Source organism: Macrotis lagotis, chromosome 1 (assembly GCF_037893015.1).
Source record: "Macrotis lagotis isolate mMagLag1 chromosome 1, bilby.v1.9.chrom.fasta, whole genome shotgun sequence".
NCBI classification, from domain to species: Eukaryota; Metazoa; Chordata; class Mammalia; order Peramelemorphia; family Peramelidae; genus Macrotis; species Macrotis lagotis.
In genome coordinates, this window is record NC_133658.1 from 724456391 (window position 1) to 724477083 (window position 20693).

Sequence of the window (20693 nt, forward strand, 5' to 3'; positions counted from 1 at the left end):
GTATATACTATCAGATTAGTGGATATTGTGTTTGTTGCTTTTGCTAAACTACTTTTCTTTTTTAAAAGGAATGGTTCAATGGTTGAATGATACATTGATACATGACTGATATAAAAACATAAGACATCAAAATAGCTTTTATCAAAAAAAAGTATTATGAACTGAAGTACTGGCATTGGTAAACAATACCCTCCCTGGGCCACAGTTTATCCCTTTTGTATTATGTACATTTTTTCCAATGCTTCAATAATTCTACATGAACAATATCATTGATGTTAAAGAAGCATCAACAGTATTGCCATATGTCATATATATATATATATATATATATATATATATATATATATATATATATATATATATATAACCTGATTGCCTGATTGATTAAGTGGAGAAGGTAGAGAATTTGGACCTGAAAATAAAAATAAAAAAAACAAAAAACCCAATATTGCCACCTATTTTTCACATGTATACATTTTGGGAGTCACTGGGATCTTGAATACTTCTTCCTTAGATGTTGATAATTGTTTTAGGGTCAATATGGAAGCACCATATTTTATAACTCGTTGTTATTCACTTCAAAATGAATTACCAGTATTTAAAAGATGAACCATCTTTTCAGGGAGAAGTTTTGTTCCACTTAAAGTATATAAGACAGGATTCAAACTCACATACTTTGACTCCAAGTTCAAAATCCTTCCTATTGTACCATATTGCCTCCTATTGTATTATTCAAGGGAGAAGGAGACCTTTCCCCAGTTTTGAAAGCAACCAGACTTTGTTAAGATGAGTATAAATATAGAGTTCAGTGTTCATAAAAAATAAAATTAGGACTTTTTTTTCTAAAAATTAATCATTTATCTGAAAAAAATCTTTTTTACTTTAGTTATTGTATCATTCACATCTTTTCTAACTTCCTTGGCATTATGAATTTTTTTTCCTTTAGTAAAATGACATTAGATTAGATTCATCTGTTTCTAAGGTCTCTTTCCATCTCTTTTCTTTGATCCTCTTCTTGCTCTTGGCATTTTTTCATTCTTTAATTACATCAAGAATTTCACTGGTACTTCTTTGCTTTTCTACAAAATTTGATATCAGATCTTTGATTTAAATAAATTTAAATAAATAAGACTCATTTATTTTCCCACCTGTATGAAACCAAACCATTTACCACAACAACTAGCTCTGGCTGACATATTTTTGGAACTTTCATTTCTTTGCTTTCCTTAGGCAATTTGTTTCATTACTTCCTTGATTCTGTTGAGGTGAACCTTCACAGGGCTCAACATAGCACAAGATGTGAAGGAAGCATTCAGGAAATATTTGCTAGTTGACAAATACATATGTATATATATATATATGTATATTATATTTATAAATATATATTTTGAGCTAATTTATAATCTGGTTTAGAAGTCATCGCTTTATAAAGACATCTTCTATGGAACTATTTTGCTCTAATAATTATGCTGTCAGTTTTAGAACTGTAGTATGATCAAAAATCTAAATATTTGAATTTACCTGAAATAACTACTTGAGATCAAAAATTTGCTTTCTATATTTTCTTTGTACACACACACACACACACACACACACACATACACATATATATATATACTTAAAAATTATTTTGCACACATATATTATATACATATAGCTATATAGCACCTTATATACAATATTATATATAATATATGATATACTATATAATATAGATAATTATATATTACATAAAAGAGGATCTGAAATCTGACCTCAGACACTTGACACTTACTAGCTGTGTGACCTTGGGTAGGTCACTTAATTCTGATTGCCTCACATCCAGGGTCATCTCCAGTTACCCCATCTATATCTGGCTATTGAACTTAGATGGCTCTGGAGGAGAAAGTGAGGCTGGTGACTTAGCACAGCATCCCCTCACTCAAATCCAATTCATATGGTTATCATCACTTCCCTGAGGTCCTGGTCTTCTTCAGGAATGAAGGACAAACACCAATAATAACAACAACATGATATAGATTATGTGTATAACCATATACCATGCATAGTCATACTTTGCTTCAATTTAAGACTTAACATTTATTGTCAGTGTATATCTGTCTTTATCCTGAATTCTATTTTTGACTGTAGCTTAAGGACATAAGAGGGTCAGGGAAAATTATGTATCTTAACAAAGGCTGGTTGCTTTCAAAACTGGAGAAAGGTCTCCTCCCTTGAATAATACCATAGTAGGCAATATGGTACAATAGAAAGGATTTTGAACTTGGAGTCAAAAGATGTGTTTGGGGGCAGCTAGGGGGCACAGTGGATAGGGGGCAGCTAGGTGGCGCAGTGGATAGAGCACCAGCCCTGGAGTCAGTAGTACCTGAGTTCAAATCTAGCCTCAGACACTTAATAATTACCTAGCTTTGTGACCTTGGGCAAGCCACTTAACCCCATTGTCTTGCAAAAAAACTTTAAAAAAAAAGATGTGTTTGAATCCTGTCATATACTTTAAGTAGAACAAAACTTCTCCCTGAAATGATGGTTCATCTTTTAAACACCAGTATTCATCTAATGATACTACATGCTTGTATTTCCTGGAATACAGTCTCTAAAGAAGCAAAGTTGAGAATGATCCAAAGGACAATGATTCTCTTGCACATAGTAGTCATGACTAGTTTACATATCACTAATCAATAAAGTTTTTACGTAGGAGAAAGAATCTAAAGTATATGCTAAAGGAGGTAAATGCCTGAAAGAAAATGGGTCAGTCATGTGGTAAGAGAATTGGATGCTTGATAAATAGTATTCTCCATTGATATTCATGCAATGTCAAGAAATCTGGCAAAATGTCTAGAAGTGAGGCATTTAGGAAAAATACAGACAGAAGTGGCATGGAATGAAAAGGTATGGATAGGTGACAATCTCTCACTGGAGAGAATATCCACATTTATGAAATTTCAGAATCATCAAAGCACTGAAGCAAATATTAGTAGTTTTAATTTTCTTCAATGTTTTAAAAATGATATTGTGATACAGAATCAAAATATTTATAGACAGTAAAAGGTGAAAAGGTCTTAGAAGTAATCTAGCTTAACCTTCCCATTTTTAGAGATGATGAAAATGATAGAGAAAATAAATGATTTGCCCGAAGTGATTCTTTATTCATAAATACAGAATAGAGAAAGCAAAAAATAAAACACATTCTTTTCAGTAACAAATATTATACCATATGGTGTTAATTTGGGGCTTCAATTTACATTATTTCAGCAAGTAATATAATGTTTTATTAATCCTTTATTATTTTATTAGTTTTAGTTTTTATAAATAATTATTTCATCTAATCATTAACATCCTTTTTCTCACAATATCCCCAATCAGAGAGTTATGCTCAGAGTTATTAATCTGTCTATACTCTTTACCTAACAATACCACTACTAACTTTATTTCCCAAGATGGTTGGGGGAAAAGGAAATATATATTCTAAAATATTTATAGCAGTTCTTTCTCTCAGCAAAGAACTGGAAATTGCCAGGTTGCCCATCAGCTGGGGAATTGCTAAGCAAGCTGTGGTATGATTGTGATAGAATACTACTTATTCATGATCTTTGAAAAACATGGATAGTCTTACATAAAATAATGAATGGAATTAGCAGAACCTAGAGAATGTTGCATACAGTAACAATATTGTTTTAAGAACAACACTAAGTGAATAAGTCATTTTTGACTATTATAAATACCCAAATTAACTACAAAGGACATATGAAGGAAGGCCTTATTTGTACCCAGAGAAAGATATAGAAGCATATATAGAATGGTTTTACACACACACACACACACACACACACACACACACACACTCATTTGTGCCTAATATTAGCCATCTCTAGAATGCTTGGGGGGAGGGGAGAAAGGGAAGAAAAAGGAAACAGAAGAAATTACATGATAACATTATTATATATTTAAAAGGAATAGCAAGTTGTACATTATAGATTTGCAGTTTCATGGACAATCGTTTTTTTATATTCTATATTTATATTCTATATTCTATATTCTATGTTTTGGAAATGTGTAAGTTCAGAATAAAACAAATAAAAGAAAAAGAAAACCAATATCCCAGATCAACATTCACAAAACAATTTGGAAAAATACATCTCATATCTTTATATTTTTTAAAAGTTAATTCTGTCTAGAATGTCTTTCATGACCAGAAGGCATGTTATATAGCTTAAAATTATGCATGGTTCTGAATTATATGTTTGTGAAATAAACAATAAAGTCCAAATACTTAAAAGGAAATAGACCCTAAGACCTAAGGTAACAAATCCCCAGGTGTGAATTATTAGCCAAGGTGTCAGTTCCCTAACTATGGATTCTTGTAAGCCATTTGCCTTCTGTGATTTTTCCCACATGCAAATAACAATGATTTTTGTACCTACCTCCACAGTGATTTTATAGATTGTGAGATGTTCTTGTCGATTCTTGGAAGAAAGCAAACATATTCTTCTTCCCCTTATGAGAAACAAGGAGATGCCTTATTAAGTTCATCACAGGAATGACTAGGAATCTCATTTCAGACTGAAGACTGAATTATCCAAGTAGAGAATCTGATTGTTTTGTGAATGCATTTGTCTAAATGTTGCCACTTGTTTCTTCAGAAATTCTTAAACATACTTTACTTTTCTGAAAACATTTACACTTTATTCTAAGTTGACAGATATCCTGGTTTGGCTAGAGACAGCCCAGTTTTGTTTTTTTTTTCTCCCTGATCTATATCAAGTGGATAATCATTCTAAGAAATGTCCCAGGGAGCAAAGGCTTTTTACTTCAGGAAACCTGTGTAGATAATCTTGAAGGTCTATTTATTACCATATTTAAAACAAGCAGATGATATGCTGTTTTACCAAGGGATTCCCATTTCTTAAAGGTTTGTCAAAAATTTATCAATTTAGATCTCTTTTTCAGGAGCTCATGTTTAATCGGGGAAGTAAAAATTCAGGGAACATTTAACTTAAGGCTGTCACTCCCTGGGCAGGAATTTTCCACTGTCTAGATCTTCCTTCCAATTTAGCCCAGGAGTCTAGCCCAGCATCTAGTATATGCCCAAGAAGAGTAGTTTTCATTTATTTTCTTATATCTTATATCTTCCTCTCTTATTCCCTGGCTCCAACTTCTTTCCCCATAGCAGCTGCTGGAAAATTGAAGTTACTTTATATATATATATATATATATATATATATATATATATATATATATATACATATATATATGTATATGTATATATATATATATATGTATATGTAAAGGAGTATGATGCTAATGATTTATCTCACAAGGTCTGTGTAAGAAAGCTAGAATGAATTCAAAACACTTTAAAATAAAGGGACAATTTGATAAGTGCTTTATACTCAAGACAAAACATCAATCTCTCATAAGAAAAGTGATTTTTATGAAGTCAGTAGTAAACAAAAAAGAAAAAAACACATAGATCATCTCACATGGGGGACTTTGGTCTCATTCTCTCCAGAAAAAACTTTGACCCAAGTAGTCTATTTATAATCTTTATCAGACCGAAGGTATTTCTAAACCAGGCCAAGGATCAGCAGGATTGTAAAAGAATGGCAAAATGGAAAACAAAAAGGTAGGCGGTAAATAATTGAAGGACTATTTCATGCTAATTAAACTTGTTTAATAAGTAGAGATTCTGGTGCTGGCCTAAAACCATGTTTGTTGTGCGTTTAAATTAGTTTGGCCTTGACTTAACCTAACCCTTTGCTTACATAATGCAAGCAGAAATTTGGCTGATAAGAAAAATGATGCTTCTAAGGGCGAGGATCATGTTTTTCTTCCCAATGCAACTCTTTTTAAAGTTGCATTTGGTATAAATGCTTCATGAAACTTTGTTCTCTTTCTCTCTTTACTATATATAATATATATATATATTTATATATATGCATATACTGAAATTTTCCACTCATTTTCTTCATACAGAGAATAGTTTTGTTCTTCACAGGATCATCTAGTCCAACTTTGGGAAAGCTGTCAAAATACTAAGGAAATCAAAACACTAAATTATAATACATAATGGACTATTACAATAAATGTTTCTACATTATTATTCATGTATCCAGGTTACTTTCACTCACATAGAAAAGGAGTCTGATTCCCAATTTCTGAATGATACAGTTGCTTTGAATTATATTTTATTTGAGAGAAATTATTTGAAAATACACATCTTTAATGGCAAATTACCTTAGCAATTAATTGGTTTTCTTTTGATAATAACAACTGTGTGTGTGGGGGGGTTATTTACATGATTCCATCAAAGTATATTTGTTGTGATTTACCTTTTACTGTTTTATATGGATCCTATACAAGGTTTACATTTAATGTTTGGTAACAGAGTTTTACAGAACTATTCCTGCTTCTAATAGAGGCAGCTAGGTGGCATAGCAGATAGAGGCCAGTCCTGAAGTCAGGAAGACTCATCTTCCCAAGTTCAAATCTAGTCTGGAATGCTTACTACTTGTGTGATTCTGGGCAAGTCACTTAACTCTATATGCCTCAGTTTCCTCATCTGTAAAATCACCCAGAGAAGGAAATGCCAAGAAAACTCCTGAGGTCAATGAAGAGTTGAATATGATTGAAAAATAACTGAACAACATCATCATCTGACTTCTACTGGCTTTTGCTTAATATTGTCTTCATTATTAATCAACATCAATTGAAATAACAAGCTTAAAACAGTAAAAAGAATGATAACCTAGAATCTAATAGACTAAAGAGCATGCAAAATACTACCCCCTAACTTTTTTTTTTTACTCCAACCTAGCCCATTTTAAAGATATCTTGTTCTAGAACTCCTATTGCCTGGGATACTATAAATGGTTCTATGATAGAAGTCATTGCCCCTTTAAGTTATAAGCAGCCAGATTGTTGCAAAGGCAGAAAATGAACTTTTGCATAAAGAAAAAAAATGCATTAACTGGTGAGGGAGGAAAAGTAATGAGCCTTTCATAGGCAAACAGTATGGTAGTTGAAAGAAGAAAGAAAGGAACTTTTTGTTTAATAAAATATATGTGCAAAGAAATGCTTTTCTCTCCTAGAAAAGCTGTGAACAATGTATTTACCAGAAAGAGAATAAAAAGAATTGTAACCTAAATAAAAAAAAAAGATTAAATCATTATTTAAAGACTATAACATGATGTCCCTTTTGTATATAAGCAGTTTATTGGTATCTGGGAGGCAGGAAGAGAACTTTCTTAAAAAAGAAAACAGTATGTAAATGTGAAGAAACAAAATTTTCAGACACTGACTAGGAAGAAGACTGTTTTGAGGAGTATGGATTAATTGAAGGATTGTTCAAAATTGTTGTTCCTGAACTCAATATATTGTATCTTTGTGTTTTTTTTTAAATACTGAAGAAGTTGCAATTCACAAAATGATGATTCAGACAACTCTTTAGAGACCATGGGATGAATAAAAGGAACAATTCATGAGTTTTTCCTCATAAAGGAATGGCAAGTCACTGAGTACCAGGAGAAACTCCTCATTGGAGCTATGTGAAGAAACTAGCATAAGGAAGTAAAGCTCATTCACAGAAAGCTACTATTTAAGCTATTGTTCTAGTCATTCATTTAAACAAACATTTCTTAAGTGTTTACTATGTAACAGCATGGTGCTGTTGATTGTCCTTCACTCCTGAAGAGAATCAGTAACTTCAGAAAAGAGATATTTTGACTTGCAAAAGAATTGGATTTAAGCTAGTCAGGGCTGTTCAAGTCATCAGCCTCAAGCTTTCCTCTGGAGTCATCTGGGTACAGTGATAAGACATAGATCAAGATATAGTTGGGGGGGCAGCTTGGTGATATAGTGGATAGAGCACCTGCCCTGGTGTCAGGGGGACCTGAGTTCAAATTTGACCCCAGACACTTAATAATTACCTAGTTGTGTGACCTTGGGCAAGTCACTTAACCTCATTGTCTTAAATAAATACATTTTTTTAAAAAAGATATTGTTAGGACAGTTGGGTGGTGCAGTGGATAGAACACTGGCCTTGGAATCAGGACAGTAGTTCCAATCCAAACTCAGTCACTTGATACTAGCTGTGTGACCTTGTTCAAGTCACTAAACCCTAATTGCCTCATATCCAGGGCCTTCTCCAGTCTTCCTGATTCATATTTGGCCACTGGATCCAGATGACTCTGGAGGAGAAAGTGAGGCTGGTGACTTAGCACAGCCCCCTCACTCAAATCTAATTCTCATGCTTGACATGGCATCACCTTCCTGAGGTCATAGTCTTCTTCAAGAAAGGACAAACATCATCATGTTCAAGATGATTGGAGGTGACCTTGGAGGTAGTAGGAGTCCTTGACTTTTTAAGCTAAGGTCTTTTCCAGGTCTCAGTTTGTCTTAGGTAATACCCTCTCAGTGATTAAAGATAGGTAAGAAATGAAGCAAAAATTACCTTAGTACAGGCACTGTGCTAAGATTACAAAGAAAGACAAAAACAGCTTTTGTCTTTGAAGACTTTCAGAAATAGCTGTTGCTCTCTGCTGACATCTTTGGTTTGAAAGGAAAAAGCAGAGGTAAAGGCTGGTTTTGGATCTCCCTTACTGTATAGGAAGGGATACTGAAATCTAATCACAGAAAGTTGTTGCTTCACATAAGAAGACTGTTCTGCAGACCTCTGTGTAAAACAATTTTTACATAATGCAAATTCCCTTCTATTCTCCTACTTCACTTAGCTATGCACAAAACATTATACTTACAGGAATCATGAAATGTGCTAAAATGCAGACATTAAATTCTCTACCATGACAATAAATAAAATTATGAACTAAAAGTAAGTGATAAAGTATGCACAGAACTGTACAGAACTTCATTCTCAAAGAAGACCTTGACATCAGGGAGGTGTGTAGATGCTGCCCCATTTCCACCCACTGTGTCATTCAGTCATTTCATTCATATCTGATTTTGTGATTCCATTTGGGGTTTTCTTGGTAAGTATATTGGAGAGGCTTGCCTTTTCCTTTTCCAGCTCATTTTACAATTGAGGAAACTGAGGCAATCAGAATAAAGTTACATACATGCTCAGGGTCAGATAGCTAGTAAGTGTCAGAGGCTGAATTTTAATTGAATTCAGGTCTTCCTGATTTCATGTCAGTATTCTATTCACTATTACTTAGGTGCTACCTAGGTGCCCTTATATGAAACTATGGAGAGGTGTTTGGACAGTGGCTTTTTTTCCTCTGATATCTGATGTTAGCAAGCAATATGATGAGTAGCACAAAAGTAGAAGGTATGAGAGGAAAGTTCATACTGATGCTTAGTCCATTGAGTGACAGGTTTGTATTTATTGAGTGTCACATTTTGCTGCCAGATGTCACATGCCGGGTGCTTGCCTACTGTTGATATTGAACTATGGTACTGTGCTGATATGGGAGAAGCAAAACCAATTCAAAGCTAAGAGACTCCCTTTAGCAGTCTGATCATCAGCAATAGTCCTGTTTCTTATCGATCAGATCGTGGGGTGGAATGAGTATGTAAAGGCAGCTGAGAAGGATGCCTTACATAACATAACCCTCACTATAATGAAAATAAGTGTGCCACCAATACCACCAATCATTTGGTTGGTTGGTGTGGTCCAGTTTGATACTGAAGGATTAGTATTAAGTAATTATCTTCAACCAGTCTTTGAACTTAAAAATCTTGTGTTTTGATCCAAAGTATTTGAATCCATCTTTTCAAAACAAGAAAAAAAATTCACTCAAATGATAAAATATTTCTGCCAACTATTTTTTTGTGAATCTTTTTTGTTTGATCCTGGGTTCCAAAGTTTCCCTTTCTTCTTCTGCAGTCTTTGTAGCTAGCAGCTGAATCAGATCCTAATTGACACATCTCCTTGAGCCTCAATTAATTCCTCCCCATCATTCTCATTTGCTTCTAACTTCAGCTCTCATGTTTTCTTCTTATTCACTTCTGCAAATGGTACATCTTTGTCAAATCCATCAAAACTAGGAAAGAAATGTGGGCATACTTTCCCCTAAATTCTCTTCCTACATGTTTCCATTACAGCTTCCCATGCCTTTCAGATTTTTTTATGTAAAGTCGAATTTGTGTAATGAAAATGTATTTAAAGTAAGAACTGTCTGCAAATGATTCAGAATCCTGGTGAGTGAAGAACTGGCTGTGCTTTCCTGTATCACATAGAGAGGGCCTGTCTGATGAACTTTGCAGTTAATTCTATGGCTTAAAGGGAATTGCTGGCCAGTTCAATAGTATAATGATTTTTAAAAATACTCTTCTAAGGGATATTGTAAGTTAAAAGAATTGTCAACATATCATTGCTTTAAGGATAGAATGAAGAGGATTCGTCTAACATGAAAACAGTGTAGATTAGAAGGAGAACCTTTAGCAGAGAAGTAGATTTGTGATGTAAAGATGTTCCTCACTGGATTGATGCAGTCCAGAGTTGTGAGGTATCCCAAGTATATGGGTTTCCTTTACTCATTTGATCTACCAGGTTTTGTAATTCTCCCCCTTTAGATAGTCTTTTGATGAATGATTCTGTATTGTCTTAGAAAAGAACCTGTGACATTATTATTATTATTATGTTTTCACATTATTGTTAAGTAAATGGTTATATTTAAGATCTAATGTGTCATCATTATGAGGTTTTATATAAATAGGAAATTTCACCCCAGAGGTTCGAGATCAGCACTAGTGAGTGAGGGTAGTGTATTCCCCCACAACAGTTTTGATTGTAGCCCGTGGTTGCACTGCTCCTTCTCTGAGAAACAAAATTTACCAGTGTGAATGAAGGCTGGGATGAGTAAGCCAGCCCAGAAAGTGTGAGGGGTCACTTTAGTGACATACCACACAAGTGTTATAATAAGAAACCCAAACCAAACACACTTTTGCTTTAAAGTGAATGAATGAATGTCAAGATAAGCCTGGGGATTTGGAAAACCAACTTCAGTATAATGTTACTTTCACCTGATTGGCAAGGTAAATCCTTATTTTTAAATTCAATTAATTTTCATAAGCAGAAGAGGAACAGTTGATGGATTAAACAAAAGATCCTCTACATGTGTCCAACAGAACAAAAATTACAGCTAAGAATTTTGTAATGAAAAACATTTGAGTTTGTATGCAATCCAAGAACCCTGTGACCATAGAAATTTGTAAAAGACTTATGGGGTCTATAACAACCTTGTAAAGGTTGACGCTGACAGAAAGAGAGAGTAGTAGAAGAAAAGGAGACTATGTGTATGAAATACAAAGATGAAAGTCAGAATGTCTAAAAAAACTAAGTGCATCCATCATTCTATGTAAAATTAGGGATTTGGACTAGATGACCTCCAAAATTCCTTCCAGTTATAAAATTATAACTTTCAAAAAGGCAAGAACTCTCACTTTTCCCAATGTTTAGCTAAGTTATCTGCTGACAGGAATGTGTAGGCGTTTATCATTGTTTAAAAGCCATCATTAAGCAATTATTTGCATATGATAGAAAAGTAGATCCCCAGAAACTTAAGAGTTAGAAAAGGACCTTAGAAATTCCACCTGCTTCATTTATAACTGAAGAAGCAACTCATAAGGGTTAAAAGGCTTGCTGCAACACTCATCTTCATGTAGCAGGAGAGTTTAGATAAGAAGTCAGATCGCCTGACCAACAGACCAGAACTCCTTTTGCTCTACCATGCTTCCTTTGCTGGATTGGTACATTTCTAGTATCCTTTCCCAGTGTGCTCTAAATCACATAATGGGCTACTCCTACCTTGTTCCTTCTCTCTTGTCCTTTCCTCCTAGCTTCAGAGTTGTGAGAAGAGGAAGGGTACTGTATCAATCAATTGATCAATAAGCATATATTGAAAACCAACTATGTGCCGGCCTCTGTGATGGGGTGGAGATGCAAATACAAAAGTGAAACAATACCTACCCACAGGAAGCTTACCTTCTACTGGGGGAGTCATATCTCTACTCATCACCTGAAGCAATAGAATTAGGTGACTTGTCCAAGATCACACAGCTAGTAAACATCAAGTATCTAGGGTTGGATTTGAACTCAGATCCTCCTGAGTCCAGGACAAGTGCTCTATCTATATACCATGCTACCTAGCTGCCCCATCACTGCCTCTTAATGCCTCAAGCCTCTCACCAGTATAGTCCCTCCTATGCACTTCAACCAAAGTAATGTCCCTTAAATCTAGATCTGACCATTTTGTTCCCTTAATTGGACTTTATGGTTCCCTATTTCCTCTGAGATAAAAAATATAACTTCTCTGTTTAAAAACCCTTCACAACCTGAAATCAATCTACCTACCTTTCCAGCCTTACTGGACATTGTTCTCCCTTCTGTACCTTGTGCTCCAGTGAAACTGGCCTTCTTTCCCTTTCTCATATATGCTATTTCATCTCTTGTCTCCATGCTTTCCATTGGCTATAACTCATGCCTGGAACATACTTTCTCTTTGTTTTATTGAATTCCTTTCTTCTCTCTGCTTCATAGAATACCTTTATTCTACATGAAACCTCTCCTGATTCTCCCTAAATATTTATACCTTCTCTTCCAAGCTAACTTGTATTTAACAGCTTTGCATTTATTCTCTTGATATTCATTTTATTTATCCTTATATATGTACTCATTGTCTGCTCCATTAAAATGTAAGATTTTTGCATATGTGGTAAACAAAAACTATTTTTATTTATACTGGAGGAATACTAGAAGCATTTCCAAAAGAGCATAGGTAAAGTAAGGATGTCTACTGTAAATACTACTACTTAATAAAGTTGAGAAATGCTAGCTGGTTCAATAAGAAAAGATACATTTTGAAAATAAGCACAGCCAAAGAAGAAATAAAATGATCTTATTTCTCAGATAATAGAATCATAGGAAATCAACTAAAAATTGACAATAACTTCAGTAAAATGACATAAAGTAAATGCACAAAATTTTTATCCATTCTGTATATTACCAAAAATGCCCCATAGGGAGAGCTAAAGAAATAAATACTATTCAGAATAACTAAGGGGCATAGAAAATAACAAAAAGTTTATCAATATTTACATAGAATTTTAGAACTATAGGCTTAAATAGAAAAAATATAATTGATGTCATAAAATATATTAGAATATTTTTGTGCCATATATGTCCAAAGGGAAAGATTCCAAGAACCTTGGGAAAATTTGTAGGAACTGATATAGAGTAAAATGAGCAGAATCAGAGAACAATTTTCTTTTTTTAATGTCTTTTTAAAAATCTCCATAAGAAAATCCAATAAGAAAATCAAATATTCCATGTTCTAGAAACAGATATATACCATTTTATCTAAGAACAACCTTTTAAAAAGTCAATTACTAAATTAACTTCTAAATAAGAAAATGAGGGGCAGCTAAGTGGCACAGTGGATGAAGCATTAGCCCTGAAGTCAGGAGAACCTGAGTTCAAATCTGATCTCAGACACTTAATAATTACCTAGCTGTGTGACCTTGGACAAGCCACTTGCCTGGCAAAACAAATAAACAAAAAAGAAAATGAATGAGAAATTATATCAAAATCTGTTGTAGATTTTTAAGCATTATTTATTAACATTTATTTTAAAAAATTTTAGTTCTAAATTCTTTCCCTTTCTCCAGCCCCTTCCCCACTAATTGAGAAGGCAAGCAATATATCAATTATACATATGAAATCATGCCATTTTCATAGTAGTCATGTTGCCAAAAAAGCAAGAAAAGTAAAGAAAGTGAAAAATTTACATCAATTTTCATTCACTGTTCCTCAGTTTTCTCTCTGGAGGTAGATAGCATTCTTCATTATAGGTTCTTTGGAATTATCTTAGATCACTGTAGTTCAAGTCTTTTATAGGTGATCATCCTTATAATATTGCTGTAACTGTGATTTCCTGGTTCTGCTCATGTTGCACCTATTCTTATGTGTCTTCCCAGTTTTTTTTTGAAACCATCTCCATCATCATTTCTTTTTAAAACAAATTATTTATTTTAAGGCAATAGGGTTAAAAATGACTTGTCCAAGTTCACACAGCTAGTCAATTATTATGTGTCTAAGGCCAGATTTGAACTTAGGTACTCCTGACTCCAGGGCAGTGCTCTATCCACTGTGCCACTAGTTGCTCCCTCCATCATCATTTCTTATATGTTATCATCAATTACATAAAACAATTTGTTTGGCCAGTCTCCAATTGATAGCACACTTTTCAATGACCAATTCTTTACTACCTTAAAAAGAACTGCAATAAATATTTTTGTGAGTATATATAACTATCTGGGTAGCTAGCTAGATAAATATAAATATATATGTAATATTATATATGTATATAAAATTACATCTATGTTTATATATCTATATATTTATATATATTATATATATAATATAAACATTTTATATATATATATATATATATATATATATATATATATATATATATATATGTATTTTCCTTTCTCTTTTGGATACAGATCTAATAGTAGTATTTCTGGGTCAAAGGATTTTCACATGTTTATAGCTGTTTGGGCATAGTTCCAAATTATTCTTCAGAATGATCAGACCATTTCACAACTCTACAAGTGATGCATTGAAGTACCTATTTTTCCATATTTCCTATCAAATGATATAAAATTTAGGACTACAGATTATCAGTAGAGTTATATTTAATAGAATTTTCAATATTTGAGGGGATATTGAAATGATGAAGATAGATAGGATTGTTGTAATACTATGTGCACAAAATGATGACCAAAGAGTCAAAAACATAATGTTGGGGAATAAGTGAGGAGAGCAGGAAGAAGAAGCAATGAAGGAGATAGCAAAAGAATAACCAGAGAGGTAAATGGAAGATTTGGGTTTGTGGACATGATTAGAAGGTTATTGCTTTCTTTGATCAGAATTTTTTATAACACTGGCCATTCCATTAGGAAGATAAGAAGTAAACAAAAATAAGTTCAAATGTAATGGTACAGACAAACATACATATACACACTTCAAGGGTATTGTGTCCAATTATGAATACTTAATAAGGAAATGGAAAACTTGAAAAAAGATTAAGAGGAAAATCATAAGGACAATTATGTCAATGTATCAGGAATCGGTGATATCTTAGGTAAGTACTGACCCAGATCATAACCTAACTATAATTTAGTAACTACATCATGGAGAACTCCCTGGGGATTGGAGTATTAAGTGACTTGCCCATGGTTGGAGAGTTAGTAAGTTATCTGAGGCAGGATTTAATAGCTGATCTAGCATTTATATAATGCTTTAAGGTTTGAAGCTAGATAGAACTACAGTGGATAGAGTGTCAGACTTGGAGTTAGGAAGATTCCTGTTCCTAATTTCATATCCAGTTTCAGGCACTTACTGTGTGATTCTGGGCAAATTACTTAACTTTGTAAAATATTTTGGAGAAGGAAATGGTGAACTACTCCAGTATCTTTGCCAAGAAAACTCCAAATGGGATCATAAATAATTGGACATAACTGAAACAACTGAACAACCAGCTAATATACTTAGGGCAACCCTTTATGATAGGTGTTATTATCATTCCTATTTTACCAATGAAAAAACTGAGATGGACAGAAATTAAATGACTTGCCAGCGTCACACAGTTGGTATTTGAAGCCGTATCTGGACTCAAGTTTTCCTTACTCCAGTATGAGTGTTCTATCTACTGTATCACTAGCTCTCATATTTAAATCTAGGTCTTTTAGATCCCAAGTCTACTATGCTAGCCAGTATTCTATGCATGATTAAGGGCTATAGAAGTACTTACAAGGAAAAGTTTAAAACTGACTCTAGTATAGTATGAAAAATATGCTTGTATTTATACATGGTCACCAATTTAAACAGTTTTAAGTTTAATTTATTATATATATTTGGTGATGATTTGTGATAAGTGTATAATCATCCAGCTCTTTCATGGTCATTGTAATGACTGAAAACACAAGATCAATCATATCTGGAGCAGATCATTTTTTACCAGGTAAACAAAGTCTTTGAGGAGTCTTCAAGGATTTTATGCTTATTGCATAGATTCTAATGACCAAATGATCTTCATCTCCTCTGAAGATAGGGCAAGGCAATGTAGCATGAGCAATTCCATTTAGATATATAGTAATAAAAATGTCCTGAGAGCCAATATCTCCAAACACTAGAATTGCTCACTAATGGGTATTTTGGATAGGAAATTACTCCATGTAGGTCCTTTAACCCAGGATAGAATGTTATCTGATTTAATGATTTAAGGAAACCAATTGCCTGGAAGAACTTGAATGACTGACCTTTATAAAGTTCTTTCTCATATTACATTTGAAAGATGATTATGATGATGATAATGATGATGATATTATACATAACTCCCATCACAGCAGAATACACATTGAAAAATCAGATTTTTTAATAAAGCCATTTTCTGTTTAGTTATACGTTTTGTAATCAAAATGTTGATTGTTACAAGAGTTCTGGAGTTAAACAAAATCAAAAGTCCCTTTGGATTCTAAGAAAAAAAAGGAAGAAGAAGAATATAAATGACTAACTTTGCTAAGAAGCTAAATCTGAGAAGAAAGTAGGGAGTGTTATTGATGATGAAATGGGTTCAGATATAGCATTCAGTGTGAGAAGAAAAAAAGGGGGGAAAGAAGAAAAAAGGAGCAAATATGAGTGACTTATCTTGATTTATGACCAAGCTGACCCAGATGAATTCAAATGAGGGAAATAACTATTATATATAGTGTGCCTACTTTGTGCCAGACACTGCTAAGCTTTTTTTCTTTTTTTTTAACACATATTATCTCATGTAATCCTCACAACATGAAAATCTGCATCAGCTTTCCAGTTTTATTGTCAGACCATTGTGAGAATTCAAGAATGGAAAACACAAACACACATCCATATTACATGTTTCCTCCTGCTCTCTCGGAAGCAGTCATAGGAGCTGAGTTTCATGTAGTAATTGACATTCTTAGAAATCCATTCATTATTGTCCAACTACCATACAGATTTATGATACTCTTGCCAATAACAACAACAAAAAATGTCAGTCACGAGAGCCTCAAACACATCACATTAACAGCCTAATGTTTAATTCAGAACATGTTAACAGAGCTTGAATAAGTAGAATTTGATTTATTAAATGCATCAAAAACACAATGAGACATTTTCCTGGACAATTAGTTTTAAAATTAGCCTTTCCCTCATGTCCCTTCTTGCCATAATTTAGCTATTGTGAACAGAAGGTTGGTTGTCAGGATACTTTGGTGTTCCATATTTATTAATCCTTCATTAGAAATGGTGAGCCTTTAATGAGGATGGTTGCAAATTACTCGCCCTGCAGCCAGCCATCTCAAACCTGGCCTTCCAGGATTTTGAAATACAGTCTTAAGTTCTTAGCACAAAAAACACATAAAAGATTTCCAAATGATAGTTGAATTCAATGTCATTTCAAATCAATGTATTTTCCATTGGGATGAGTGTCCAGGAGCTTGTAGCATCACAGTACAGCTGATCGATCTCAGTCATTATTTTCTGAAGACAGTGATCATATTAGAGTAAGCACTCTGTTACTTCCTGAATAGTAATATCCTTTTGAATTTTCACAGAAGAAAAGAAATCTGAGAAATACTGTACCATGGGCATTTTTTTATTACAGTGTAGAAATGATATATCATCCTTGCAGCCCTCAACCTAGGTATATCTGATATATTAGGCATTTAAATTCAGAGAAGTTATCAGGAAACTCATTCATTTTGCTAAATATGTTGGATGGTAGAACTTTCGCCTATTTTTGAACTCCTTAGGGCTATCCTAGAGAGGTTCTAGGGGGGCAATTGCGTTTTATTATAAATATTTAAAAGAATAAGTTTTTGTTCTAATTTATCATTCCCCAACACCTTTTTTTCTTGCTTTTATTTTTTTAAAAATTGACCATTTCTATGGATGCCTTTTATTTTTATTACAATAATTTCTAATACATTCATTCCCTTTAGACTACTCATCCAGCCATACTCTGTAACAAAATATTAAGATAAGAAAGAGAACAAAAAGCAGTTTTGTAAAACCTATTGACAAGTTAAAGGTGGATAGATCACTTTTTAAGAGTGGAATAGGGGCAGCTAGGTGGCACAGCAGAGTCAGGAGTGCCTGAGTTCAAATCCAGCCTCAGACACTTAATAATTACCTCACTATGTGGCCTTGGGGAAGCCACTTAACCTCATTGCCTTGAGGTTAAAAAAAAAAGAAAAAAAAGTAGAGTAGAGGTAGTGGTTGTCTTTGGCAACTTTTTTTTTTTTGGCAAGGTAATGGGGTTAAGTGACACAGCTAGTCACACAGCTAGATAATTATTAAGTATTTGAGATCATATTTGAATTCAGGTCCTTCTGACTCTAGGGCTGGTACTCTATCAGCTGTGCCACCTAGGTGCTCCTTTTGGCAAATTTTAAAGAATTCAACAAATATTATTTTAATTAACAATGTGCATTGTACTGTTTGGTTTTGAAGACAAAAAAAGAAAAGTTATTGCCCTCAAAGAGCTGAAATCTTTTTTAAAAAAAAGTTTGGTTCTGGGGTGGCTAGGTGGTACAGTGGATAGAGCACCCGCCCTGGAATCAGGAGTACCTGGGTTCAAATCTGACCTCAGATGTTTAATAACTACCTAGCTGTGTGGCCTTAGGCAAGCCACTTAACCCCATTGCCTTGCAAAAAAACAAAAACAAAAACAAAAAAGTCTGGTCCCAATTTCATGGTAAAAAAGAAAAGGAACAAAAGAAAAACAAAACAATTCCATTCCATTTCATTCAATCAATAAATACTTATTTAGTGTATATTATAGGCAAGGCATTATGCTGGATACTAAGAAATAGTCATTGTCCTTGAAGCTCTTAAACTCTTCTGGAAGAATGGAAAATACAATATGTACACAAATGAGTGAAGTCTATGCAAAGTTAATCCAAAATTAAGTGATTACTAAAAAGAATCAGGAAAGGAATTATAATAGGAGATATCTTGCACTTTCAAGAAAACTAGGATTCCTACAAAATAGAATTGAAGAGAGAATGTATTTCAAAAAATGGAGACCCCCAACTCTGCCAAGGCATGAAAACAGGAGATAACAATTTTATTCTCTTTCTATCTCTGCATCAATGAACAAAGACTATCTAATCATCCAGTTTGTCTTAATGAAGAATGTTTGAAGGGGAGAAATCATGAAATAAATCTGAAAAGGTAGGAAGGAACCAAATTGTGGTGAACCTTAAATGCTAGTCCTTAGATTTTTTTTTTCTTTTAGCCTATAGGCAATAGGGAGATATTGATGATTTTTATTAGGGATGGGGGTACATAGTTCTGTCTGTACTTTATGAGCATCCCTTTAGTTATCTACATCTGTGTGGAGGATTGCTTTGAAAGGAGAGCCTGGAAGCAGGAAGAGTAATTAGGATACTGTTAAAATAATGCAGGGATGAGGTGGCAAAGGCAGAGGATAGTGGAGGGAAGAAAAACCTCCCTGCTATTAGATTAGCAATTTGAAAAATCAATTCTTATAAAAAGATTTCAGCCTAAGCCTCTCAGAAGTAATTTTTTGGATAAATTATATACCTTCTTCAGCTAACCATCTCTAACCTGGCCTTCCAGGTTTGCACCTTCTGCAAAAGGCCGAGATCCAGTCTTGCCTCTCCTCACTTCAGAAGCTACACAGAGTAAACCATTCTACTTTCACTTAACTTCTACTTCAGATACTTGGAAATCAATTATTCAGTTTGCTCCAAGACTTCTCTTCTCCTAGTCCAGCAATCATTCTTTGAATTATGTGGTTTCCACTACTCTTACTATACTGGTAATCTTCCTTTGGTTAATTTTGAGCTCAAAACCCCCTGTTCCCCACTTCTAAATGCTAATGTCTCTGTCTCTCTGATCCCTCCAAGATAATTGTGGTTTTTTTTAAAAAAATGATTATTTATTTTTAATAGTTTTTAAAAATTAGTTCCAAATTCTCACCTTCCCTAAAACCCTTCATCACCAGTTAAAAAGGCAAGCTGGGGGCAGCTAGGTGGAGTATCCGCCTTGGAGTCAGGAGGGCCTGAGTTCAAATCCAACCTCAGATACTTAGTTGCCTAGCTGTGTGACCTTAGGCAAATCACTTAACCCCATTGCCTTAAATAAATAAAAAAAAATAAGGCAAGCAATATGCCATCAATTTTATATACATATTATATATATATATATATATATATATATATATATATATATATAATATGTATATATTTATGTATGTCCTCAGACTTAACTAGCAATGTGACCCTAGACAGGTCACTTAAGAAGTCTCTACCTTAGTTTTCTCATTTATAAAATGGGGATAATAATAAAATTTATTCCTCAGGGTTGTGAGGTTCAAATAAGATATTTGTGAAGTTCAAATAAGATATTTATAAAACATTTGGCACAGAATCTAGCATATTTTTATTGTTCCGTCATTTCAGTTGTGCCTGATTCTTCGTGATCCCATTTGAGGCTTTCTTGGCAAAGATACTGAAGTGTTTTGCCATATCCTTCTCCAGATCATTTTACAAATGAGGAAACTAAGGCACAAAAGGTTAAGTGACTTGCCCAGGATTATATAGTTAGTAAGTGTGTGGGGCCAGATTTGAATTCATAAAAATAAGTCTTCCTGACACTAAGCCTGGAACTCTATCCACTGTTT

The 20693-nt window shown here is 33.8% G+C and overlaps 1 protein-coding gene across 5 annotated transcripts in view; it reads right to left on the reverse strand.

The window, feature by feature from the left end:
• Window positions 1-20693, reverse strand: part of LOC141507910 (uncharacterized) — a 244758-nt gene that overhangs the window by 109137 nt on the left and 114928 nt on the right. For 3 of the 5 annotated variants that reach the window (XM_074216042.1, XM_074216041.1, XM_074216043.1), the window contains one exon: window positions 4422-4494. The exons of the other annotated variants lie outside the window; for them this stretch is intronic. The gene's annotated coding sequence lies outside the window, so the exon portion shown is untranslated. The remainder of the gene's footprint in view (window positions 1-4421; window positions 4495-20693) is intronic. 5 annotated transcript variants of the gene reach the window in all.